The sequence below is a fragment of the Manis pentadactyla genome, chromosome 8 (assembly GCF_030020395.1).
Source record: "Manis pentadactyla isolate mManPen7 chromosome 8, mManPen7.hap1, whole genome shotgun sequence".
Lineage (NCBI taxonomy): Eukaryota > Metazoa > Chordata > Mammalia > Pholidota > Manidae > Manis > Manis pentadactyla.
In genome coordinates, this window is record NC_080026.1 from 62,091,760 (window position 1) to 62,118,350 (window position 26,591).

Below are 26,591 nucleotides of genomic sequence, written 5' to 3' on the forward strand. Positions count from 1 at the left end.
TGTGGTGGGGATTTGATAATGGGGGGAATCTAGTAACCACAGTGTTACTCATGTGATTGAATATTAATGATACCAAAATTTTAAAAAATAAATAAATAAAATACAAGGACAAAGGTCTAGGGAGGTTGAATCCTTGACATGTGGTCTCATGATGTCTGTCTATGGTGAGAGACATTAAGTCACCATCTACGATCAGCCCTCTAGATATTCTATAAGAGAAACTTAACACAAGGAACTCATTGATCCTCTTCTCCAAAACAGTGGGTTCCCTCAAGCACTGGGACACCATTTAGGGCTGCTCGCCCTGCCTTCAGGTAGGGTTTGCTGTTGGCTAATTACCATAAAGTATGTTAGGAATCTTACCTACTAACTCCCTGGCATTTTAAATGGAATCTTAGCCTTGAGATGGAGTCTTTTCCTACTATAATATTTATATCTCAGCATTTTAAATCATAGGCAGGAGAAATTAATCATGATGCCTGTCCCACGTCCCTGCCCTTCCTCAACATGGTTAAGACTCCAATAATGATACTGTATGTGCCAGCCTGGGGAGTTTGGGAATCGTCCTCAAGAAGAAGAGGATGCTGGAATGTGAGGAGGGGCCTGAAATGAGCTTTAGCCCATTACTCTACTGGGCATAGTAGGGGGTGAAGGGGCCTGGAGACCCCACAGAGACACCCAGCTGCAGCTAACGGAGCAGCTCAGGATCCTGTACAAAACCTGCCTTTGTCCCTTACTAACAAGTGCCTTAGGCAAGTTGCTCCTGGCCCTCCACCCTCATTTGCTCCAGTGAGAAACAAAACTGTATGGTGTTACCTTCATGGCCACTAACCTGGTGGGGGTGGGATCTTCCCAGGGCATCCTCAGAGTGGGTGATCCCAGCAGTCAACGTGTCTATCAGACACACCTCTCCACCTCCTAAGGAAGAGGGGTTGGATGGGACGGTTTCAGCTCTGCCAACTGTGAGCCCACTGGGACCTCGTGGTCGCCTCCGCTCTGGAAACCCCACATTCTTCCCGGGGAAGAGATGCTGCAGCAATTGCACATGCATGCCCCGTGTATCCCCAGGTGCAGGCCCCAGGGACAGCTTGTGGTCACACATGCAGAACAGAAGAGGGAGGTGAAGGTCAGCTGGGCAGCCACTCTGGCCTAGGCTGGAGGTGAGCATACTCAGAGGGTGTTTGCTAATGGGGGAAGTTCTCTGACTTCATTCTTGGCTCAGAAGAGAAAAAATTGTTGAAACAGGTGGAAAAAGTTATTGCTTTGGGAAAGGTTCAGACAGAAAAATCAGAGATGTTACCTAAGACGTTCCCAGGCCAGCCTCTCCAGGGGCACTGAGTCACTCACCTTGGATTCTGGACAGCAGCCCCTCTCCCCTCAATTCCATGGCCTGTGCTGGGCTGCTGACCAGCTAGAGGGCAGGCAACTGTTGAGGCCACAACAGTCTGGGTGCCTTGAAAACCAGGCTGAGCCACATGTGCTCATAAGTGGCTGAAAGTCCATTTGGAAGAGTTTGTCTGGGCCTCAGAAAGTCCCTAAAGGCCAGTAGATCACACAGTGACCTGTGCTGGAATCATTTGGTACTTGATGGCCAGTTTGTTCAATGACCCATGTGCAGATTTACCAAACCTGCTGGAAAAATTGTTAAGGCCTCCAGTGACTGATGCTGGATGGATTGACAGAGTCTAAGGGAGCCACAGGAGCTGGGCTCTGTGTTTCCCAGGTCCCCCTGACCCTCCCTCCCTGAGTCAGGCAGTCTCAGCGGGGCTGCACGATGCCTGCCCTTGCATTTCCTCCATCGGGGAATTCCTCTATGCACCGCATGCCCTTCAGGTGCCCTACAGCAGCACAAAAGCAGCAGCCCTCAGAGTACAGATAAGCTGATCAAATCATCCCATCCAGTAAGAACCACCAACTGCTTTGTAAAGAGCTGAAGAAACAAGTTGTTGACAAATGTGTACTTGATGTGTTCATTGAGTCAGTCATTTGGCAAATTGATTCATTACTTTATTGGCTCTCATGGAATTGGAAACACAGCCAGGAGCCGCCCAGAAGAAGAGACGAGGAGATCTGCAACATTACAGTGGAGAACTGGGCCTAGAGGGGAGAGAGAGAAGCAGCAGGCATGGAGATGGCCCAGTGGTGGGCAGAGGCAGTGGGCTGGGTGGGAGGCGGAAGGCATGAGCCCGGGCCCGCTCTGTGAGGACAGCCTTTACTGCCCTCAAATAGTAAAGAAGAATCTTCCCATCCTTTTCTCATTTGGCCCTCACACTATCATGTGAAACAAGGTAAGTCTTTTAATTCCATTTGCAGATGAATAAACAGATGGAGAGATGTGGTTTTCTAAGATCATGAAGTTCAAATTTTATACAACGCAGAGCTCAAACCCAGTTCTTTAGACTCTGAGCTCCATGTTCTGGCCCATCTCACAGATGAGCTCACAGGAAGGAGAGAGCCCCAGAGGACAGACCGTGACTGCCTAATTCAGTCCTGTGTTCTCAGCTGTCCCGCACACAGTAAGAGCACAGCAAATATACCTTGAATGAATTAATAAATAAAAAGGATAGCAAGAATGATGATAAAAATAGCTAACATGCATTGAGTGTGCAATCATTTCATTTAATTTTCAACCACACACGGTTGATCATATTATTAAGCCAAGTCTGCAAAGGTGGTTTAGGAAACTCAGCAGGTTTTGGTCTGAGCCAATAGACCTTGTAATGAGGGTGAGGGTTGGGAAGAAAATGCTTAGCCAAGCAATGCTGTCCCCAGGCAAACTGCAGAGAGCAGCTTGGTTACGTAGCAGGAAACTCCACCTGCACCCAAACCCCTAGGTCCTCAGCTTATACCCAGATTCCCAGGCGACATGGTTCAAGTGTTTAGAAAACCTCAGTAGCCAGCTGTGCCTGTGAGCTCTATAGGGGCTGGCAGAAAACAGGACCTGCTTTCAAATTCTGATAAACTGGGAAAAGAGAGAGCTTGGATTTCGGGGACTTTAGGGAAATGGCAGGCATATGCCAGCAACTCTTTATTGCATCAAGTGAAGTTCACGATTACTTGTAATGACTTGGAATAATGAATCCAAAATTTTAAAATACTGAAGTTGCTTAACTGAGAATGCAGTCATAGTGTACATTTGAAGTGCACTGACACATTTCTGCTCTGGATTTCTTTTGAAAGGGTTTGGACAGACCAGCCTCTGGGTGCAGGACGGTGGGATGGAGCTCTCCTTGGAGACAACGCCTCCGTAAGGAGGCTCCGAGGGGGCTCTGAGCGGTGACTTCCCTCCAGGCCTCTCACCCCAATGCCAGGAGGGCAGCGGGGAGCCCCCTGCAATCTGATCACAGAGCAAGCGGAACACATGGACACTCCTTTCTGCCCAGCGCCTGGGAGCAGCACGATGCTCCAGGCAGCCACGGGCAGCACTAGGGGGCTAAATACCGGGCACACAGGAAAGTCTCAGGGAAATACTATCAAAAAGAGGTTTCAAGTATTATGCGACCTTGGCCTTCAACCAGGGGTAGCGTTTGAACGCCCTGAGAAATAACTCTTCAGGCAAGGAGAAGGGCACACGTAGGTGTGCGCGCAAAGAGCCTGGAGGAGCCAACCTGAAGCTCCGGCTGGGGGGGGATGGAGCCGCGCAGGGCGCAGTCTGGACAGGCCCTGGGACCTAGGTCACCCCCAGCTTCAGGCGAGGCTGCTGCTGCTGAGGTGAGAGCCCCAGGGAGCCTGCAGAGCCCAGCTGCGGAGGAGTTTATGCTCCTGCCTCGCTCCGCGGAGCTGAGCCGCGCCGCTTCTAAGCGGTTGTCTCCTGCAAAGGGTTGGCAGCGAACACAAGTCCCTGCCTCAGGGGGTGACACTGAAGGAAAAGCGAGCGTACGTCTGAGAGGTGTTTAGCACAGGGCCAGGCACACAGCAGGACGTGCACGTGCCAAATACTATCAAACCTTGGCTTGAGGATGTGGCTGGCCGGCTGGATTGGAGCCGAGGAACACTGAGGAGCGAACAGGTGAAGGGGCTGCCACAGAGCTTTCCAAGGAGGCGACACCTGAGTTACAATGGCCGGCAGAGCTGGGAGGAGGGCGGGGCTTGGGAGGCTCACTCCTGAGCGACTTCCAGCTGGGCGTGCCCTCCATCAGTTCATCCACAGGGCACAGCCATTGAGCACCTACTGCGTGCAAGAGCCGAGTGATGTGGGAGGAGATGTGGGAATACTGCAGGCAGCAGTGCGACTTCAAAGCTATTCTCCTCTTTCTTACTTCTGATGGACTTCCCTCTGTCCCTCTATGTTACTTAATGCTCAAAGGCCAGAATTTAGTACATTTGAGGGGTCAGTGGGACATTAGGTGGTGGTAGCCGTAAAAAGCATTAGACTGCATTTTGGAAGTGAAATGGGGTAGAGTGGAGATTTGGGAGTGATTTTTTTCATGGATTGATTTGAACAGATGAGCTCTGCAAGGGCGAGAGCTCAGTGAGCAGGGAGAAGAGGGCGGGAGAGACCCTCCAAGGGTGGGGCCAAACCTCTGTTCCCTCCGGCAGCCTTACTGAGGGTCCCTGAGGGGCTGGCCTACTGCCCTGTGACCCCGCAGCCTGAGGCTCAGCTGCCCCAGGGGACTGCGCAGGCCCTCCTGGGAGGGTCTCCTTTGCAGACACCCTCGGTCTCAGGAGCTCTAAACTCCTCTTCCCACCGTGGCCCACACACATTTCCCTGCTTGGCAGCCACCAAAATAATTTTCTTAATTATTTTAATTAAATACTTGTTTACATTTTTTAAGTCAAACACACCTGTATGTTTAAGTGGATGTATTCCCTGGCCCACATGTCGGTTGACTTACAAGTTTCTGTTAGCATCCATGTTTAAAGTACCCAGGTCTCAGATACTGGCTTGAAATGTGTGACCCACATTCCCACCACCTCCCCACCCCACTCAGGCTATAGGGACATTTACTGAGGGGTGAATGGAAAGAACAATGGATAACAGACTCAGAACAAGTGAAGAGGCAGAACAAGGACCAGGGTGGCCTTGGGGGTTCAGCAGCCCCCCAGCTTTCTCCTTCAGACACCAGCACCTGAGGAAGCACCCTCTGCTACGTTTCTGTCCTTGGCTCTCTGCTCTTGTGGTTACATCTGCCCCAGGGAATCCCTCAGCCCAGCTTGGGAGGCAGGCCCTCAATTCCTAGCCCCCAACCCTGCCCCAGCAAAGGGGAAGTGAGGGAATCAGGGAAGGGGGGAAGAGATTCTGCAGAATGGAATCTCTGCCATTAGGAAGGTGGACGGATGTCTGGAGATCTGAAAACAGAAATATTTGCTGCAGAGATTCAGGGGACTCTTCTGCCCCAAGGACCTTGGGCAGAGCCAAGGAGCACAGGCATCCCCTGGCCCAGGTGCAGGGGCCTCCAGGGAAGATGGAAGTGGTGAGAGCCTTGGGAACACAGCACCAGGGCATCACAGTTGGGAGCCTGTGAGAAACTCCTGCTCCTGGGAGGCAGTCACTTAAAAGCAGATCTAAATTCACAGCCCCGTGTTAAGAAGAGTTGGCAAACATAGTGGCCTATTCACTGGACTTCTCTCTAATCCCCTCCTCCTAGAGCCTTCTGTCTGTAGAGCTCTCCATCTCTGCAGACCCCTGAGCTCCTCTGTGCAACCAAGTGGCCATGGAAATGCAGCTGAGAGGTCACATTGCCCCGGCCCGGGACTGGTGGCCTCAGTTGTGCTTCCAGGACCTGGGACCTCACCTGGGCACCCTGGAAGCACCATGTCCTGAGGAGGGGGCTCTGCTGAAGGAAGACAGGTGCAGGCCACAGGCCCTGAGCCTGAGGGAAGGGACTCTCTGGTCTCCCTGGGGTTCCTGGTCAGGCAGCTGGTACCCCAGCACCTGGACACCTCCCCTGAGGGGTGCTGCTTCACTGCTGAGTGGGTGCCAGCCCTCAGCTCACCCAAGAAAGAAGCTTCTGGGCCATTTGCCTGAGCTACATCGGGTGAGCAGCTTTCCTGATGGGGCCTGTGGAAAGGAAAGGTTTGGTCTGGTAACACTCATTCCTTTTAGCGAGAAGCATGTATAAATGCCAGGTATGAATCTGCTGGTCAGGTTGGGTGGAGAGCGCCCTTTCCTTTACTTACTTTAAATAAATTTAATTCTGGTCCTACATGCCCCCACCCCTTAGGGAGGACAAGACACCCAAAATGGGTTGGCCTCAGGGCTCAACCCACAGAGGTTGCAGCCCTGACCTTGGCCCCTTTCCTGCATGTCCTCTAGGAAGGGTGGGCAGGGCAGGCCCAGGGCCTGGGTGGTGGCCCTCCCCTTGGCACACTCAGCCCCAGCACAGACCCCTCTGCACCTCTCAGGCCAGTTCAGCGAGTCTGGTCTGCACCCTCTTCTGATCATGAGGATCGCGGCTGAGGGCACACACGGCTCTGTTGTCCTCAGAGACCCAGGAGCACCTCTGGGGTGACTTGGAGGACTGAGCAGACGCTCATGGTCTGGCCTCTGTCTACTCCTCATAGTGCTTCTCCTTGTCTGACACCCACTGCGCATTTGTTTCCACTCTGCCCTCTCTACTTGAATGCAGACTTTGCAATGGCTGCCTGGCCTCTGCCTGCTCTGGCCAGTGCTGTGTCCCAGTGCCTAGAACAGGCCTCAGGCACCATTCATGGAATAAATGGAGAGCATCTTCATCTGCCAGGGCTTCTATGACAATACACACAGGCTGGGCAGCTTAAGCAACAGAAGCATATTTTCTCATAATTCTGGAGCCTGGAAAATCCAAGACCAGCAGGGTCTGTGTCTGATGAGGGTCTCCCTCTTGAGCTGCAGAACGCTGCCTTCTTGCTATGTCCTCACATGGCCTTTCTGAGATATGTGCATATGGGAAAGGCAGGGAGTTCTCAGGTCATTCTTCTTATAAGGACACTAATCCTATTGGGTCAGGGCCCAGCCCTTATAACCTCATTTAATCTTAAGTACTTCCTTATAGGCCCTCTCTCCAAATACAGTCACCCTGGGAGTTAAAATTTCAACATATGAATCTGGGAGGACACAAACATCAGTCCATGACAAGTGGATATGGACCCTGTGGCCAGGGATCTCAGCACAGCAAGGAGAAAGGACCACATGGCGGAGGAGGCTCAGAACATAAAGACGAAAAATCAACCAACAGACAGAAACAAAAAGACAAAAGGTAAAATTGAACTCTGAAGGAAACAGAATATTCTGGAGAAAGAACTTTAAAAAGAGTAAAAATGTTCTTAAGATTAGTAGAGTCAAAGAGATTTGAGAACATTTTGTATTCATACACAAAGAAGTATGAGTAATGTGAAAAAGACACATTCAGATAATAAGAAATAGCTTTTAAACATTAAAAATATAATCATTAAAATAGGGTGGGAGGAAGATGATGGCCTGGAAAATGGAGTCAAGAAGATCTCTCAGGATATAGACTCTTATGGCAAAAAAAGTAAAATAACCTGAGAGGACATGCAAATAATACTCAGCATAAAGCTAGAAGTTTCAATATGAAGTTCTTGAAAAGAGAGAAAAATATGAAATAGAGAGGATGAAGTTCTTAAAAAGAAGAAATTTCCCCAAAGCTGAAAGCAATTCTGAGTCTTGATACTTCAGGGATACAGCAGGAGCCCTGCCCCATGAATGAAAAAATGGCCACTCCCAGACACACCCTGGTCGCATGTCAGAATTATGAGGATCCAAAAATGAGCTGCAGATACTGCAGAGACAAACAAACAAAGAAAACCAACTTACAGGAGAAGGATTTATCAGACTGGCAGCAGACCTAGTCAAAGTATCTATCTGATATGTGGGTAAAGATGTTTCTGACATCACAACTCAAAAAGTTTATTTTCTATGCATTCCTTTTATAGGTAGGTGCTCTAGTGAAAAAGAAGAGACTCAAGAATAAAGAAATGAGATTTGAAAGCAATAGATCCAGTGCAGAAGGACCTTCTAATATGAAAACTATCATAAGTCCTGAAGCTCAGCCATCCTAAATTGAAGTAGGAATGCCAAGGACTTTAGAAAGACGTCAGAGGAAATACATATTTTCAAGCCATAGATAGTGCAAAAAGAGGACAGGAAAATGTGATGCCTGATAGAGACACATGAATCTGTCTTCAGCAGCAATTACAAAAAATTAAAATTAAAAAAAATAACTTAATAAAAATGAAAAAAAGAGTTAGCAACTCCAAAGGAAAGCAAATGCTGCACAAAAAAAAACAGCAGTCCAAATTAAATTAAAACAAACCAAAATGTGTTCATGAAGTAAGAAATATTGTTTAAAAACAGAAAGGATGTGCAAACACACTCCTATCCCCCACTCTGGCCTGGGGGTGCAAATGGTGATATTATCCTCGTAATAATTTAAATTCATTTTATTAGTGTTCAGTTTTGGAATCAACCTGTGACAATATGACAAAGCACTAACCAGGGTCAAGGCTCAGAGCAGGTAACTATTTACAGCCTTGTAAAATGTCGAGGCAAAACTAGATCATCTAAGCAGAACAACAGAGAGAAGAAAGGTAAGGCTGTGAATGTCCCCCTACAATAAGGTAGGCTGAGACTAGAGTAAAGGTGATGGAACAAGGAATCCAAGTGCTGTGTGAGTTTTCCAAAAAAATATTTTTGTTTGTTTTTTAAGCTATACATAGAATGTCAGAAGAACTAAAATTAACAACATGACCCTCCAACTCTGGTAGAAGTGGGTCAGTGGATTGTGATAAGTCCCACACACCAATAGTTCTTGTATAAAGCAGGTTAAATAAGAAATAAACTATTCGAAGAAGTAGAAACAGAAATGATGCGAAGAGGGCCTGGAGGAGTGGGTCTGTGAGTGATGTGGGACAGCGGCGGCAGCCTTTTACTGTGAGCTTTGCTGTACCAGCTGATCTGTGGCCACGTCCACAGAGTGCCTTGCTTAACAAATGACTTTCCTGCCTCTGTGTCAGAGCTGCTGAGACCAGCCCCCACCTCAACCACTTCACACTTGGGCATCTTAGACAACTCCCTAGACAACCTAACTACTTCCCTCCTTGGCACCCGTCAAGTGCCAAGAGCTGAATCCTTACCTGGGCAGTGGGGTGCAGAACGCGGACACAACAGACACTTCACTTGGTGTGACGACTCCCTGGTCAGTGGTGCCCCAGGTGCTCAGCTGAGCTTGTCTATTGGCTGTTCCACTGGCCTGACCTGCTGAGACATCAGTATTTTACGTTTCTTCATCCCAGCACAGCTCACAGATCATGGTCTTGTGTGCTATAGTTTCTCATATCCCCCAAATTTGTCTTCCTACTTCCATTTGGATTCCTCCAACCCAGCAACACCATCCTTCTCTGAAGCACAGACTGGACCAGGCTATTCCTCTGCTCAGAAAGTTGTCAGGGTTCCTCATAAGACAAAGTTCATTTACCTTAACAAACATTTACTGAGCTACAGTTCAGAGGATTCAGAGATGAGAGTCAGGACTCCTACCCTCAGGGAGCTCACAGTCTAGAGAAAGCATATGGTTTGAGCAATGTTATTAGCTCTGACTGTGGGACAGGGCATGGGGGGCACCAGGGGCCTGACAAAGGCTGGAGGAGTTAATTAAAAAAATAACTAAATAAAAATGAAAAAAAGAGTTAGCAACTCCAAAGGAAAACAAATGCTGCACAAAAAAAGCAGCAGTCCAAATTAAATTAAAACAAACCAAAACGTGTTCACGAAGTAAGAAATATTGTTTAAAAACAGAAAGTATATGCAAACACACTCCTAGCCCCCACTCCAAGGGGGTGACTCCTGAGTTAGCCAGCTGGGAAGGGAGATGCTTGCTGGCTCATCCTGAGAGCATTCACTCTCTTCTGCTGTCAGAACCTCCACCTTTCACCTGGGCAGCACCTCCTCCCTGTTCAGGTGGTCATCAGGTGCCACGCCATCTCTCCAGGCACTGAGCACATTATCCTGGTGTGACAGGTCATACTGTCCCTGTCACCTGGCACAGAGCCTGTCCAGGGATGGGCAAGAGACCCAAGCAAGGCCCAGGAGACCCTTTCCTGGAATTACCCTGCACTTGGGTGTCTAAGCTGCAACCCTGGGATGTTGAGGCTGATGGCGGTCACAGTCCACCCTGTGAGGAGAAGTCCTTGCTGTGGTAGCAGAGAAGAGAGATGGAGGGAAAGAGCACTGGGCCCAGGTGCTCTGAGGCTCTGCCCACCCATGTGAGGCCAGTCTGCATGGCCAGCACATTCTCTAGAGTAAGCTAGGATGGGTAATTTATTTCCTCCAACTGCACATCAACCAGGAGGTGTTGAGGGCCTGAGCAGCCACATGGGAGCCATGTGGGCTAAAGAGGAAGATTGGGTGATGCAGTTCTGGACTGAGACTGGCCACTGGTGGGCCCCCACTGCATCGGGAGCAGAGGAAGACTAGGCCTGGGGAGAGGGGTTACAATCTGGACTCAGAGCTTGGGTGACCAGCTTGTGGGACATTGCGGCATGAGGGGAAGGAGAGTGATGAAGCCAAACTCCCTGGATTCAAATCTCAGCTCCTCAACCCTTCAGCTGAGTGACAGTTTCATTAACCTCTTCTCTGTGCTTCTGGTTTGGGTTCTTCAGAGAAACAGAACCGATAGGATGTGGATATATATGTCCACACACATACATGGAGAGAGATCCAGAGACAGGCAGAGATTTTATTTAAGGAACTGGCTCACACGATTGTGGGCTGACAAGTCCAGACCTATGGTAGCCTGGCAATTCCCATAGGGGTTGATGTTACGGTCCTGAGTCCAAAGAGCCTGGGGGCAGAATGCTTTCCTCTTCAGGGGCCTCAACTTTATTCTAAAGTCCTTCAACTGATTAGATGAGGTCTACCCACATAATGGAGGATGACTTGTTCTACTTGGTCTACTGATTTAGATGTGAATTACATCCAAAAAATACCTTCCAAGCCTCATCTACATTAATGTTTGACCAAATATCTGGAGACCATGGTCTAACCAAGTGAACACTAGGCAGCTCCCATTTCCTCATCTGTCAAAGAGCTAATAATAGTACTCCTTCCATGGTTGTTGGGGAACTAGAGGGGCTGCTCTCCACACAGTGCTGAGATAGGTGCTGGCTTACACTGTCTGTGCTGGGGGAGCCTTAGCTTGCTTAGCCTGTCACCATTGTCCAAGCGGAGATGCCCAGGGAGTCTTGAATCTACTGGCTTAAAGCTGTGCAGACCCTGCTGTGGGTCACCAAGTGGGGCCTCAGGCCAGGTGGAGGGAGATCCTTCAGTGTGCAGGTTGGGCCTCTTTCCTCAGCACCACCTTTTATGAACCCTACATCTGCCACTTCAAATTCCCTGTCTTTTCCTAGAGGTGCCAGGTTTTTCCTCCCTTGCTCCTTGCACCTCCCTCCCTCAAGGAGCAAATGTCCCCCACCTTGTGGGGCTGCCCCACTTTATGGGTGGTTGTGCAGGTCAGGCACTGCCCTCCTGTCCCACCCCTACAGCTCTCATTGTACAACTTCTTGGTCATCTTCATGTCTGTTTCCTTCCCATTCCCCAAGGTCAAGGACGTGTCCCATTCTTATTCTGAGGCAGCTTGGCATGGTGGTTATGAGCAAAGGCTGGGGATTCAGCTGATGCTGGCGGGCTCTGCCTCCTAATGACCTAATGGCTTCTGGTTGCGACTCAGCCTCACTGGGCCTCGGGTTCTCCACTTGTAAAATGGGAATACCTACCATGTGGACTGTAGGATAACTGAAGGAGATAGACGTGTAAAGCAGTGGTTAAGAATCAGTGGCTTTATGCATCTTGGCAGCCCCTGCACACAGGGTGGGCTCTGGCATGTAGGAAGCGCCCACAGTGCCTCATTTATGAAGTTCAACAAACGGCGTGAAAACCTGGGGGATATGCCTTTGCTCTGTGGTGGGTGCATGGAGCAGGTGGAGAATCTGTCATATCTCCTATCTGCTCAGGGGCCACAAAGGTTCTCTTGGGTCTGCAGGGCTCCTGCCCACCTCCCTGCTCAGATGTGCCACACGATGCGGACATGTGCTGCTGCCAGGCCACTTGGCTGTCCGATTCCCCTGTGGGCACAGTGGGTCCTGTTTGTAGATAACCGGCCCTTGCCTTATTCCTTCTGAGCGTCATCAATCACCGTGAGAGATCAGCACTCTCATTCTCCCCATTTTACAGGTGAAGGAACTGTGCAAATGCTGCAGGAGCCCCGGAAGGCTACTCCCCACTAGCTGCTCTTGGGTGGTGGGCTTTGCCTCCAGCAACTGCTTCTTTCTACTTCCCACTCTGCCTTCTTCACTCGGAGAACAGGGTGACAAGGGCCCACATAAACCCCAGTGTGACGAGCCCTGGCACCACTCCTACCTGCCCTCTGAGTCCCAAGGGCTCAGGGTGCTTGGCAGCAAAGGGGAGGCTTCTGTGGGTGTCAGGAGGACTGTGCGCTGGTCCCCTTGGGACAAATGACCAGGGGCCCCACAAGTCTCTGCCACCTTCCTGGAGAGGAGAGCACCTGCTAGAAAATGGAATGTCTGAAGAGACCCATTTTTTGGAGAGTGCTTCTGACTTGGGTGTTTTGCAAGCAGGGCTTGCACAGAAATTCCAACCCATGAAACTTCATAGCTTGGACCTTCCAAAATACCTCTAGCTTCCCCAAGGGCATTTTGTTCCATTACTTTGCTTCAGAGAGGCCATGCCATCACTCGGTTCTTTCTCTGCTTCTGCGTCTGTGTCTCGCCCTCTCCCTCCATTTCCTCTCCTTACTCCCTTCCATCTCTCCCCCTTTCTCTCTCTCTGACCCCTACTTTCTCTCCCTCACCTCTCCTCTCCTCCCTCCTATGCTCCCACTGTCTCTGTCCCTCTCTTGCACTATGATTGAGTCAGGAAGGAGGAAAGTACAGTTCGTTTTCCTGCACCAAAGCTATGGCTTCAAGCCAATAGAGAGACTGTTTGGGAGAAAGAGACCTACAAGGACTCGGCACTTATCAGAGGCACATCAGCGCCTGGGCAGTGAGCTTCCTGTTTACGCAGCTCTCCTCTCGGGGAGGCCGATGAGCACAGCCAGCGGGGCCTGGGCAGGCCACCTGGCTCCATGCCCAGGTCCCTCCAGCTGATGTCAAGCTCAGCTCAGGCTTCTCACCCTCAGTCTGGGGCCTGCAGGGAGCCCCTGAGCCCTGCCTCCCCACTGCCGAGGTGAGCTCCAGCCTCATGCTGCTGTATACCCTGTGTCCCTTGCCAGGAGTATCATGGGCTTGATTCTGCAGGAGGGTCTGCTGCTCGGGCATTTGCAGCCTCCAGACTCCCTGCTATGCCCAGGTTCCCAGAGGAGCTCAGCTGCCAGGCAGCTCCTCATGGCCCCTCTGTTCTAGACCTGGGACCCTGTGTCTCTGCACTGGGAAGATGCCTCGGGAACCATCTATCCATCCATCCAATCCTCACGTAGTCTTTAAATACCTGCTGTGTTCTCTGTTGTGTTCTAGGACCCTGGTAGCACAGTGGAGCAAGACACGCTCTCTGCCCTTACACCAGTGTTCACAGACAGACAATGAACAGGAAAACAAGTTACCAAGTCAAATAATGATAAGTGCTGTGGGCCAGTTAGGGTGCAGAGGTGGGAGCTGACATGGAGAGGGTGGTCTGCCTGGTGGGGCCAGGGGAGGTCTCTCTGAGGGTGAAGGGGGTCAGCCATGGGAAGATGTAAGGATGGTGCTCCAGGCAAAGGGAACAATCAGTCTGCAAGTCCTGAAGAGGGAGAACGCTGGGCTTGGTCAAGTGACACAGAAGCAGCCAGGGAGGTTGGATCGCCTGAGGCCGGGGTTAGGCAGGTTTTAGGGAGCCCTGGAAGGTAACCAGAGGTAGAGCTCTTTGGAACTATAGGCTCCAGAGAGGAGTTGGATTTTATTTTAAAGGCACAGAAAACCATCAGGGAATGCAAATCAAAACCACAGTGAGCCATCGTGTGACACCACTTCAAATGGCTAGCATCAAGAAGATAAGAGATACTCAGTGTTGGTGAGGATGTGGAGAAAATGGAACCCTCCTGCACTGCTGGTGGGATTGTAAATTGCTGCAGCCACAATGGAAAGCAGTATGGAGTTTCCTCAAAATACTTAAAGTAGAAATTCTGTACAACCCAGTAATTCCACTTCTGGAAATTTACCTGGAGGAAACAAAATCCCTGATTTGAAAAGATATATGCACCCCTATGTTTATTGCTATATTATTTACAATAATCAAAATATGGAAACAACATAAATGTCCAATGATAGATGACTGGATAAAGAAGATGTGGTATATACATACAATGGAATATTACTCAGCCACTAAAATAAAAACTGAAATCCTGCCATTTGGGACAATGTGGGTGGACCTGGAAGGTATTACGCTAAGGTAAGGAAGCCAGGGAAAAACAAATGCCATATGATTTCACTTAATGTAGAATTTACGAAACAAAACAAATGAACAAAAACAAAGACTCATAAACACAGAGATTGCCATGTGGGGGGAAATGGGTGAAATAGGTGAAGGGGAAGAATTAGTGAGAATGCTTGGTGTCTTGATTGGGTGACGGTTACCTGACTGTATACACATGTCAAAATGCATCAAGGTGTATGTTAAGATTTGTGCATTTTATTGTATGCATCTCAATATAAAAAAATACTTTAAAAAAACATTGGGAAATTGCAGGTGGGGAGAGGGGTGTGAACTAACTTATGTTTTAATTATCAAACCAGTCGGTAGGGCTGTTGGACGCCCTGGTAGAGTCTCTGGTGCTGCAGAGAATGCTGTTGTTCAATGTTCATTGTGCAGCTGGGGATGAGGGCTGTACAGTGGAAACCTCGGACTGCGCCCCGGTTACATGGATGTTGCAAACATAATCTCCCTCCTGCAGACCTGGGCTGCAATGAGCAGAAGGACGAGGGACTAGGGATGACAGACAGAGAGCATGGCACAGTCTGGGAGCCCCAGCTGTCCCTCATGCCACTCTGAAAGCCTTCCGCACAGGCACCTGCCCCACCTGCCTGGGCTGGATGAGGAAGGGGCCTTGGTCTTTCAATCTGGGTACATGTGGCCTCAGACTAGCTATTCCCACTGTCACACTGGATGATTATGATGGGCATCAAACAGGTGCTGACTCACAAAGGTGTTGGTGGGGCCCTCTAATGGTGGGCAGGGTGATTGGAGGAACAGCAAAGATGGGATGCCCTTATGGGGGAACCATTCTTGTGTCCATGGAGGGGCCCAACGGGAACACTCTTTAACCTCATTCAGGAAAAGACTCTTCTTGAATAGCAAATAGGAAAAGCTCCTTAACCAAGAGAACCAGTTACAGAGCCCTCAGGTGACCTACAGCAACACGCTTGTCCTAAGCCAACCACCGGGAGTGGCAGCTCGTGGTCTGGGGATCTGAGGCTATTTTTCTCCCTCAGACATCAGGTGGCACCTCTGTGCCTGGTGTGAACTTTGGATGGCTGCAGATGCCACCCCAACACAGAGCAGGTGGGCCTCAGGCATTGGGACCACATAGCAGAGGAGGGGCAGGACAGGGGCTGGAGACCATGAGAGGAGCCCAGGCTGCGCCAGGACAAAACACACCCCTTGCCATGCTTGCCCCATGAAAAGGGAACCGGAAGCCACTATACCACAACCGTTGAAGTTGTTAATTGCTCTGTATGTGGAATCGCATTTTTAATTATGAAGAGAATTGTCTCTGTGTGTTTTGAGCACAACTGGGTGCTTGTTATGCCCAAACGTTTAAAGTACATTATGTCACTCAGTTCTTCCCGCAGGTAATATCCTGCCAAGACAAGATTGGGGCTCAAAGAGGTGAGGTGACTTGTCTGAGGTCACACAGACTAAGTCTGGACTGCAGCCCAGGTCTGCCCAACTCCACAGCCTGGGCTTGTAGCGTCCAAGCTCCGTGTAGACTCTGCAGTTAACACCGACTGAAGTTATAATGTCCTCACTCCAGAGTGGAGGCTGGGTTGCTCTCAGCAAATCCTCTTGGAATCATCATAACTTACTGAGTTTAAAAATCTGCCTGGGTATTTTTATGCACAGATGTGGGGAACAGGGCAGCTCTGTAACCCTGCTGGGGTTGAAACTCGGGCCCAGAGTGAGCCAGGTCGGGGAGTAGCTCCTGACCGTGAAGCATGCTGAACGCAGCCTTCCCTTGTCCTTTATCTTTACGGCTTCCTTTTGCTACAGGAACATAGGCTTGTTATGAGAAATGCAGTCATCATAGGAGCCCATGAGGGCTCTAGCACAGGTCCCCACATGCAGCCTGTGAGACCCACTCACCCCTCTACTTGCTGATTCTTCTGCCTGGCTTTCTCTCCACGGGCCTGAAAGCTCTCTGTGCAGCCAGGTGAGGCAGCAGGCAAGTGCAGGCGTGATCAGCTGTGGCCTGAGAGCTATGGGAAGCTAGCAGAGAGTCTGGGTCTCACTTGGTTTTTAAACAATTCCTGTGGCTTTGCTGATGGGTTGGATTGGGGTGGCGGCATGTACAGCTAAGGAAGCCGGGTGACTCTGGGTTTGGGGGTGACACCATGGGGTTTACTGAGACAGGCTATTGGGGTGGGGAATGATCTGGACATGGGGGATGCAAAATCAAGATTTCCGTTTTTTCCATGCAACTTTTGAGATGCCTTTGATATCTAAGCAACTAATAGAATAAATGAGTCTAAAGTGCAGTTGAGAAATCAGGATGGAAGATATACATGTGAGATTCTCAGCACTTGGACCTCAGACGTGCCCAGCCTGGGGGTTTCAGAGGCTGGAGTTTGGGTAGTTTCACCTCCTCCCTCCTTGGGCAGAATCATCTCTCACTCTCTTTGTCTGCCTCTCTCGCTCTCCGTTCCCAAGATCTCAGGACAGGTGGAACAGGAAGCCTGGGAGGCAGAGCAAAGGCAGTGGGAAGAATTCAGAGAGAAAGGAGATTGGGAGCAGCTTCAGAGCCAGCGACCCGAGTCAGTGCCCAGCCCCAGGGGGGCAGTCTGGGCCCAGGCCCTCAGCAGGGCCTCTCAGGGCCAGCCCAGAGCCAGCCCCACTCAGCCTCACAAAGTTTTGCATCCCCAGGTGAGGGAGAAGATGCTTCAAGGAGCCAGTGTGTCTGAGATCGGGGTGGTTTCCTTTGACGGTGGAGTCACTACCCTGGATTCTGGCCACAAGGACACTGGAGGTCACTAGGGCTCAGGAACAAGGAGGGGTTTTTTAAGGGTGTCACAGCTAGTGACAGAAGAGGGACAAATTTTACCTGCCTCTGGTGCCCAAGTTCACATGACCCTTCCCCACTCCAGCCCACCCTGTTTGCTATTATGAAGGGCTGGTTGGAAATAGAAGGTTGTCACAGGGACGTCCCTCCTGGAGGACAAAAACAGTTCAAAGAGAACCGCGGAAGAGCCTGGTTACCCCACCCAAAGAGCTATTGGGGAGGCACTTGACTAAGGTACCAAGGTATTCACTGCCCTGGTCTTCATGTCACCTTACTCTCAGGGGAGCTGAGACAGAAGAGGCAATACAGCAGAGAAAACTCAGCTCTGCTTAAGGGAGGATTTTACAATAATCAAATCTGGAAGAAATGTGCTGGGCTCCCAGGGAGAAAGGGAGCTCCCCCCACCGGATGGGAGGGTGCATCTGGAAGAGGGGACCCAGAGGACGGGCCTGCACTCCAGGGCTGGGTGTGCCTTTCCACCCTGGAGTCTGCTTGCCTCACAGCCCCAGGACAGCATAAGGTCACTGCCTGCACCTCATGTCAAGGTCGACCACTCTGTAGTCCTGTCACCCCATCACCAGGGGCCTGTTAGAGACACACCTGCTCAGGTCCTGCTGCACCTGCTGAGCCAGGAGCTCTGGGGGCACAGTCAGAAATCTGCGTCCTAAGCAGTTCTTGGGCAGTTCTGATAATCTCTTAAATTTGAGAACCACTGGTCTAGAGCAACAATTTCTCACTGAGATAACCTACGGAGTAAAAAGTACTGCCACCAGTGTCCCACCCCGAGGACTGATTTCCCTGGTCACAGCCTGGGAGTCAGCATCCCAACGAGCAGCTCTGGCTGAGGGCCCTGCCCTGAGCTTCCCCAGGGGCTCTGCTGACTCTAAACTCACTTTTCATATGTCTTTGCTGCTCTGCATTTCTTTTACTAAATCCTCTTCTTGGATTTGCCTTCTTTTTTTTATTTTTCCATCTACTCCTTTCCAACAATAATCTCCTTTCCAAACACTGATGGGAAAAAATGCTAAACAAGATAGGTTCTGTGAGCATGTCTTTTGTCTGGGGGTTTGCACAAGTATGCTAAAAATAGTACATTCCATTTTGCCTAATGCTTCAGTCTGTAGTCCTGGGGAGTTACAGCATTCTATATTGAACTTGAGAAACTAAGTTTTTTTTTAATAAAATGAATAGTATAGTTTCTGGTCACATAACATATTCACATATATTGCAAATGTAACCACATGAAAGTGCTCAGAGAAATATCAGCTTGTTGCATTATTCAAATTATGATCACCTGACCAAGGCAAAATCCTCAGGGAATGTGGGCGTCAGTGACAAAACCAGGCCATGCTTTGCAGAGACTTGACTTATGGCAGTTCTGTGGCCTTCCTTCTTGGGATAGAAAGTCAGGCTTTAACCAAAGAGAAGGTAAACAAACTTGGACTTGGCTGGGTGACGGGAAGAGACTTCCAGAGAGGTGAGCCTGTAGGAAGGCCCGCTGCCCTCCAGGCAGCCCTGGCAGGAGTGGCCGTGTGTGGTGGGGAGCAAGGTGTCCACCTGGTGGAGCTGGTGGCCAGGGTGGAGGGCAGACCACAGACTTGTGAAGGAAGCAATGGAGAGTCTGTGGGTTGTGAAGGAAACTGGCTGGGCAGAAACGGTCATCAGGGAGGCATCTTGGTGGAGGGCAGGGTCCAGCTGAAGGATAAGTGAAGTCACGTGGTAGAACATGGTATGAACATGTGAACAAAAACCATGTGGTGGAACATGGTATGAACATGTGAACAAAAACCATGGGGAAGGAGCATTTCGGCATTGGGAACCTCACAGATTTGTTCCTTCTTGATCTGATTCCTGTGAAACAGCTCGTGCATGTGTTGGGAGGAGATAGAAGTCATTCCTAAGCTGCCCTGGACACTTCTGCATATCTTAAGCAATCTGAGGGTGGGAACCAGGGTGGAAACGGGCCTTGAGCAAAGTGAAGGCACACCAGAGGACCTTGGAGGAGGCAGGAGCAAGGTGGTGTGACTGAGGCTGTGGAGGGAGAGGAGGGCAGGGGAGGGCTCGCCCGGGGAAATCTTGGAGGCTTTCACATATGGAGTGGTGAGGTTCACGCAGAACATATTTATTTAGTGCCTGCAATGAGTTTGCACTTTACTGGGCACAACAGGGGAACCTAAAAGCAAGGTGAGGCTGATCTTTCTGCTCCAGAATCTAACAGTGTTATCTGTGAGGTACTTTTCAACTTTCTGTGAAGAACAAAATTGATTGAATCCCAAATCCTAAATACGTCAAGACCATTATAAAGGCCCCCCTCACATTGTTTAAAGATATATGTGTACTATTATTTTATAAATTCTTCTTTCCATCCATTTTGACTTCTGTTTGTATTTTACTTTCACACCCTCCTCTAATCCTTGCATGTCTTTTCTCACATGGATGACCTCCACTGGCCATGTATGTTCTGGGAGTCAGTTCTCCTTTGTGCTTCTGATTCTGCATGCTAGGAAGTGAAAAAGTGCAGGAAGCTACATTTCATCACACTGAGACTGGGGGACATGCCCAAAGGGCCACACACATCAAGGCCAGGGCTGCTCCTAAGGGATGATAGCAGCTCCCTGGCTCATAAGTGTTTGGTTCTGGCTAGGTCTCTGAGATGGGATTTCTCATGAGTGTCTTTAGTTCTGCCAAAATTCTGAGCCCAAACCTGCCAAAGATGCCTTTTTCTGTCTTGTTTTGTTTCACTCTGAGGCTGAATGGTATAAACATGTGAACAAAAACTATGGGGAAGGAGCATTTCGGTGTTGGGAACCTCACAGATTTGTTCCTCCTTGATCTGATTCCTGTGAAACAGCTCGTGCATGTGTTGGGAAGTGATAGAAGTCATTCCTAAGCTGCCCTGGACATTTCTGCATATCCTAAGCAATCTCAGGGTGGGAACCAGGTTGAGGGGTGGGTGTGGTGGGGGGACACTGGTGAAGGGTCTGTCTTATTTTACTTGGAAACCTTTTCTTTTTTTGATGGGAGACCATCTGGCTGCTCTGAGAAGGGCTCCATCCTTGTTACACTGGTACTGGTGGTGCCGGACCCCCTGGCAGGACAGATGGTGGAATGAATTTGTTGAAGCTGGAATAATTGGGAGTGAAGATTAAAGTTGAGAATCTGAACTCCCAAGAACACATATGTTCAAAACCATGGAGACCTGTGGTTTGTGAACCGTCAGCAAAATTCAGAAATGGTGAAATCCAGATGGAAGTTTCTCAGTTCACAGGTGAAGTAGCAAAAATGGTTTGCAAACCACGTCCTTGCCAGCAGACTTATAATTAGATGTGCCCCATGTTTCCAAACCTCACAGGAATGCCTGGTTCTAAGCAGCCCTAGGGTCTGGTCCAGAGACACAACTGTCTCAACCCTTCCAAAGCTGCAGGTCAGGGAGTGACAGCTAGTGCTATGATGTAACCTCATATGTCTGTGTAAATATGCTATTAACAAGTAATTGACATTTCTTGCAGTGATTTAGTGGTGGCCCGAGGATTGACACTTAGGAGTTGGAAACTTCCACGGAGTTGTGCAGAGCTGGGACTCTTTCCGATGGAGCCAGGGCCCAGGGGACAGGGCCCAAAGCCCCAGACGAGTGGGGCATCTTGCGGGAGGCTGAGCCAGGGTCTAGGGGGACCCAGAGGATGGGTGTGAGATTGCAAGAAGAGAGCAGCATGGGGATGGGGAACAGAAGGGTAGCAGTGGGCTGAGCCCAGCGTGGGTGGACTGTGGGCCTGTGTATCCTAAGGCCAAAGCCATGGCACTAAGCATGTGAATTTGGGACAATTCCTGACCTTTGGCTTTGTGACAGTGTGTGCCTTTGTGCACCTCAAACAGCTCAGGCCAACCCAGCAGGACCACACCGGGGGGCTGGGATCCTGTATACCTGCTCTCCTGAGCCCGTGGTTGCTCAAACTTGAGGCCTGTCCGCCAGCACTGGGATACCCAGCAGGGGCTTCTGTGCACCTCGTGTGCACCAGACTCCCTGAGAGGCAGGGTCCCCCCTGAAGCCAGGGCATCCCCCAGCCCAGCAGAGGATGAAGGGTTCCAAGGCCTTCTGGGCTCGAAGTGACTCCCTTTGGTGACCATAGCCCCTAGCACACCTCCCTTTTATCTTTCAATAGTTGGTCTGAAACACACAGGAAGGAATGACAGGTGAGACGGAGTCTCAATAAAGAATGCAAAGACTCAAGGTTCTGCTACTTTCACATACGTGGCTTCGGGAAAGAGCTCAACTAGACTGTTTGCTCATCTGCAAAATGGAAATAGCATTTCCTTGGCAGGGAGCATGGAGCATGAGGAAGTGTGTCCCATGCCCAGCTCATGGAAGGATGTAGTGAAAAGCTGGTACCCTGCCCTGAACTTGGGTACCAGCTCTGCTTCACCTCTGGGCCAGTCCAGGGCTGTCCCTTCTCCCTGCTCAGTGAGCTATAGACAAGGAACCCCAGACAAGGAACTTGGGACTCAGAGAGGCTTGGAGATTGGCCAGAGTCTCAGGTAGTCTGTGATGGGCTGGGCCCTCACCTTGGGCCCAGTGATGCCCCTCTTCCCATGCTGGCCTTCCTGTGTTGTCCTGGCCTCTGGGGACTGTGAGGGGCCCAAGGCCTGGCCAGGAACACAGGGGCCCCAGAAGGCAGCCCCAGGCTCTGGTGGAGAGAGGAAGGCCAGTGGGACTGGGACCTGCACCTGAGGCCTTCCCAGACTTTCCTGGAGGGAGAAGAGAGGCAGAGAACTAGGAGAGGGCCTTCTGCCATTCTAGGAGGAACTTAGCACACCCCACAAACTCATTGGTCATTTGATAAGGTGGCCATAGAGTTTGCCATTCAATTAGGATGTTCTGGGAGAACACAGGTCGTGTAGGCCACAGGCAGACACTGGGGCTCTCTGGGCACACTGGGGCGCAGGGCCACTCTATTCCCTGATGCTTTGAAAGGGCTTCTGAGCAACATCACTGATGCCCTTGATCGCTCAGGAGATGAGCCCTCATTCTCTCTCTTCAGGAATTTTGGGATTCACATCCACCCTTTCTGGGACCACATGCTCCAGGCCCTGGCTCCTTACACAGACCCAGCACACAGAGCCACACGACCAGGCCTGGGGAGGCCAGCGGGGGCTCCACAAGCCCTGCCCAGGGGCACTGGGCTCCCTAAAAGGCCCCATGGTAGTGTGGGGCCCTGCCCTGCTGCCCCCTGAGAACTCAAGCCTCATGCTGAGATCTGGTTTCATTACTCTAGGAAAGTTCAGAGGGAGGGCTGTGCCTCTCCTGGGATGGCTCAAACCCAGCCTTTTCCAGAGAGCTTGCAGAATGCTCTTGGATTCCAGAGCTGCAGCTCAGCGTGTGGCGTCGGACCTGCTGAGCCTCCCTGTCCTGTATGCCTGGGGTCAGCGGCATCTTCACAGCCAGACTAGGCAGCTGCCTCACTCTGGGAGGGCTGCGCTCGCTGAAGGTGGGGAAGCTCGACATCGGGAGCTGGTCATGACTGCGGTCTTTGGGCCTGAGACATCACCACCTTGTTGTAAAGCCTACAGCTCTTTAGGAGAGGAGAAAAGCAGCCATTAGATGTGTACTGAAATTGTACAATGTCTCCTGATTTTTGAAACAGAATTTTTTTAAAAACTTACTAAATCAAGGAAATCTAATGTTATCTGACTTCTTTCTTTCTCCTCAGGGAGGGTGAGCAAAATTCAGATTTTATGTGCATGGGAGTAGTACACACACATTTTATACCATAATCTACAGTAAAAATTACATTTGACATTATAAAACATATGCATACACACACACGCACATGTGTGCAAATTGTTCTTCCTCTTACATGTGACATATGCCAATGTTTAAGCATATTACTCTTATTTCTTCTCTGTTTGATACTATTTTGATTTCACAGCCTGGTGTTGTCCAGCATTTCCTCTAGATGGACTCTCATTTAAATGTGGAAATATCCTTGGGCCATCCAGGACAGACCCAGACTGTCCAGCCCACAGCCCCTGGACATACACCCCCTCCGCCTGGGGTGCTTTACAAACTGCAAGGTCGGGTTGCCCAGGATCAGGTCTGGCCTCCCCATGTCCCAGCTCTGAGAGGGAGGCCCCACAGCTGCTTTGGGCTTCTGTCTCTGTGTCCATCACATGGGAGAGGGCTGTACCTGGCAGGATTGTGGGGAGACTGAAGAAGACAGTACCTCCATGGTCCTGGTGGGCACAGGGTGCCCTAGAAATGCCAGCTGGATGGAACATGCCTGACCAAGCGTTTGCTGTCCCCACTGGCAACTCTGTCCTGCCCACTTAAGGAAACATGCAGTGAATGCATTATCCTCCAGTTTCGCTTGGCCACTGGGAAGGGCAGGCCCACACAGCCGGCTGGACAGGTGCTTTCACAGAGAAAGAACTGGAAAAGAGCTGGTCCCTGGCATCAAGGCTCCAATGTGGTGCTGGAGAGTCCCCAGAGTGGCCGGAAGGAGAGCCACCTCCCCCAAACTCAGGAATGCTCAGGACTGCTTCCTCACAGCCCAGGAGCACATGTGACCGGGGCCAATGTTTAGGGAAATGCCCAGGAAGAGGCCAGGACAAGGTGAGCCTGAGGCTGCATCTGGGGCCTTCCAGACTAACCAAGACTAGGCTCTACTCCTGAGCAGCTCCCTCAACTGCACTGCAGGGTTTGGCTTCTGTGGAGAGCTGAGCCCAGCAACTGCCACCACCAGCCCTTCCCGACTTCTTGGCCCTTTCCCTGGCCTCCTCCTAGAGGGCTGGCCATCCTTCCGAGGTGTGGCTGTGGGCATCTGCCTCTATGCCAAGCCAGCAGCATCTGGGGTAGACTGAGGCCCCCCCTGGGCAAGGCAGTGGAGAAGGCATCAAGAGCTCAGGAAGTGAGGTGAGGATCCTGCAGGTTAAGAGCTCGTGTCTGGAGCAAGCAGACCCAGGTCGGAATCCCCACTAGCCACTCCCCAGCTCTGTCCACCAGGCAGACACAGGCTTGGATTCTAGTGGCTGACCTGCCGACCCTTCTTTTCCATTTGGCAGTGTCTCTGGGTCATGCTCCTCTCGGCTCTGGGTCCTGAGGTCTGGCCAGCCACCCACGGCCCCATCTTAGTCAGGCCTGAGATGAAGCTCCAGTAAAAGAGATCCCATCCTGGGACCCCCACCAGCTGTGCTGTCCTCCCAGGGCCCTGCTGCAAAGCCAGGCCTACTGGGCGCAGCCCAGCCCAGACCACCCACATGGTCTGCACAAGGGATGTGAGCAGGTCCCTGAAGGAGGGAGCGCTCAGAAGAGGCCGCCTCTGGGGAAAGGGTGATTCTTTAACCTGGACTGACAGGAAAAGAACCACTGTAGTCTTTCATGCACTGGGACTTTAGTGGGGAGAGCCAGGCACAGGGGATTCTGGAGATGAGCAGCGTGTGACCACCGGCACACAAACATGGGCATGAGTTGAATTTGGGTCCAAATCGTGACTTCCCAGCGCGGCCTTGAGCGTACAAAGACACAGCCTCACAGCCAGTACTGCTGTCTCTTTTTTAGACATGAGCAGGGAGGTTGCAGCTCATTAACATCCCCTCTAGCTGTCAGGCCATCATTCAAGAAATCTCTCTAACACCTTCTCTGTGCCAGCCGCAGAGCAATGAGTGAGCAAAACACACCAAGCCCATCTCTTTCCAGTTCTATGGACCTTCTCGAGCAAGGAAGAAGGCAGTAAACAGTGCCCCAGGCACCAGGGAGGGGTTCCAGGGCTGTGAAGGAGCACCGGCAGGATGAGGAGGGCAGGGTGTACTGCACTGGCTTCTCTAACACAGGGATGGTGAGCAGAGACTAGGAAAGGTGGGGGGCCAAACCTGCTGTCTCTGGGCAAAGGCCACCTGGAGCAAAAGTCCTCTGCCAGGGCCAGGCCTGGCCTGTTCAAGGGAGAGGAGGTCAACGTGGCTGGAGCAGAGAGGTGTGAGGTCAGAGGTGACGGGGCCAGCAGGGTAAGCCGCTGTTGGCCTCTGGAGGGTCTGAGTAGGGTTGATATGGCAGGGCAGCCTGAGAGGACGCTGCAGGGCCCTGGGGTGGGCCAGCTGGGGTCGGCACAGTGCTTCAGGTAGGAGATGAGCAGTGTTTAGGGCACTGGGACAAAGCTCCCCCCACCCCTCACAAGACTTCATGGAGCCTACAGCCCTGCAGGGGGTCCCAGGGACGGGGTCGCCTGAGAATTCCATTGCCCCAGTAAGTTCTTTCTAGATACACAGGCTGTGGGATAAATTGCAAACTGCCCCTATGCACCCACCCCTTGGGCTGGGCTGCAGGTCACCACAACCGGGTTGCAGGCTCTGCCAGCTCACTGGGGAGATGCTGGGCAAGCTGGGTTGGTGCTTCTGGATGCCTTCAGGGAAGGAAGAGGGACTATGACCCAAACAGCATTTCTGCACCTTTTACAGGTGGGTGGGGCTCTGGACTGTTCGTCAGTCGCAGCAGAGCAGCTGGCTTGAATGGTCTTTCTTTGGGGTTCAAGCTGAAGCCAGGGAGAGGGCTCAGAGAAGATCCCTAGGGAGGCCATGGAGGCATAGGGAGGTGTCCCACGTGACATGTGCAAGCACCAGCCCATGGCCCCATCCTCCTCCCCCCTTTGCCTGACCAATTGACCCTAGTGATGGTTAGTTGGGTGTAAGTAACAGAAATCCTCATTCTGGAATTCATGGGCAGGGAGTGTGGCTGTACTCACAAGGGACCTTCCCCAACTCTCTGGGCCCTGTGTGGATGGCCCCATCTCACCCCTGGCTAGGGCTGCCTGGCCCCTCAGCTTCACCTCTCTGAATCCATTTCCTCCAGTTGTAAGCCTGTCTCCTGGGACACACACTCTGAGTGCACAGTTCTCAGTTGCCAGAGGAACCCGGGAATCCACTGAGCTCTGAGTCTCAACTCTGAGTTCCTGGGTCAGAGTGGAGGGGCTGGCCTGGGCCAGGGGTCTATACCATCCAGTTGGTTGTGGCATGGGGTGGAGGAATGGGACCCCTCATGATGCTTTGCTCTCACGCTGGGCTCCCCACATAAGCTACACCCCTGGCAGAATTAGCTCCCAGCAGGACACCACCTGGGCTCTCAATAGCTGCCATCCTGGACCAGTAAATCACCCGCAAAGGAATCTATTTCTCTTAGGTCTCAGCTTCACCAGCACTTTTAGGGAGCTCTTAATGCTCCATGCTCCCCTGACACCTGGTTGCACCCTGTCTCCCACTTACTTTGCTGTATGAAAATACTCACTTAACTGCAAGTCAGTCCCTCAGGCTGCAGGCTCCATGAACCCAGGAAGCAGCCAGCTTGCTTACAGTGTCCATACCACCTGGTACAGGGCCAGCATAGTAGCTGTTATAAGCCAACTCATG

At 51.0% G+C, this 26,591-nt stretch overlaps 1 protein-coding gene across 1 annotated transcript in view; it reads right to left on the minus strand.

Annotated features, from left to right (window-relative positions):
* The window catches only part of LOC118918425 (stromal cell-derived factor 1), a 51,006-nt gene that overhangs the window by 9,906 nt on the left and 14,509 nt on the right, over positions 1 to 26,591 (minus strand). The window lies entirely within an intron of this gene.